The sequence below is a fragment of the Polypterus senegalus genome, chromosome 13, assembly GCF_016835505.1.
Source record: "Polypterus senegalus isolate Bchr_013 chromosome 13, ASM1683550v1, whole genome shotgun sequence".
NCBI classification, from domain to species: domain Eukaryota; kingdom Metazoa; phylum Chordata; class Cladistia; order Polypteriformes; family Polypteridae; genus Polypterus; species Polypterus senegalus.
The window spans coordinates 8,018,320-8,019,525 of NC_053166.1; positions in this window are offsets into that span (position 1 = coordinate 8,018,320).

The following is a 1,206-nucleotide window of genomic DNA, read 5'->3' on the forward strand; positions in this document are numbered from 1 at the left end:
GGCACATCACAACAATTTGTTGTAATCAAACAAATCGCATTTTTCATTCCAACAGATGGCGCATCATAAACAATTTGTTGTAATAAAACAAATCACATTTTTCATTCCAACAGATGGCGCATCATAAACAATTTGTTGTAATAAAACAAATCACATTTTTCATTCCAACAGATGGCGCATCATAAACATTAGCACTGCTTTTTACAAATCCTTAACCAAATTGCATATGAGCAGGACATCGTAACTGGGTGGACAGTGTCAGTGAAATAGGATATCATTTTAAACTTCAGATAACAGATCTGTAACCGACATGAAGTTTGAGGTGCTGATGCTGATGAAGAGGGGATTGGAGTGGTGGCAGCCATTTTGGGGGTTCTGGACCAGCTGTGGTGTTAAAGCAGGAGCCGAGTATGAAGACAAATCTCACGGTTTACCAGTCATCCTATATCTCTGTCCTCACCTGTGGTCGTGAGCTGTGGGTAATGACATAAAGAAGGAGATTGGGATCACAACAAGAAAGGAGGTTTCTGTGCAGGGTGGCTGGGCTGACACTCCATGATAAGGTAAGAAGCTCAGCAATTCTGGAGAGCCTAAATCTAGAGATCCCAATCGAGAGTAGCCAGGTGAAGTGGTTTGGTCATGTCGTAAGGATGCCCCCCAGATGACTCTCCATGGAACTGCTTGAGGTACATCCCAATGGCCGGAGACCCTCGCGACAGACCCAGGACACACTGAAAGGATAGCTGTCATGGGAACATCTGGATATTTGCAAGGAAGATCAGGAATCTGTAGCTGGGGGACAGGAAGGTCTGGATTGACCTGCTTGGCCTGCTGCCACCATGACCCTCACCACGACAACTGGTTTCAGAAAGTGAGATGAAAAATGAAATGTCCCACCGGAAGGCCCCTTCAACTCCAACATTAAACTTGGCCCACCTTGTACATTACAATTCTGAAATGTCCCACTAGAGGGCTCTCTTGATTTCCAAACTTGAACTCAGCACAAGCATCACAGTTGGCCATAAAAGGAAGCTGTAATTCAAACATGTTCCTCCAGGAGGCGACCTTCCTCTCTTTAAAAGTAAACCTGACTCGGCCTTTGAGCTCCTGCTTGTTAATCACACAGCCTGCAAAATCTTCTAATTTAGAAAGCTGCCCGCCCGGATCATTACTAGAACCCCCTCTACTCACCACATCACTTCCATT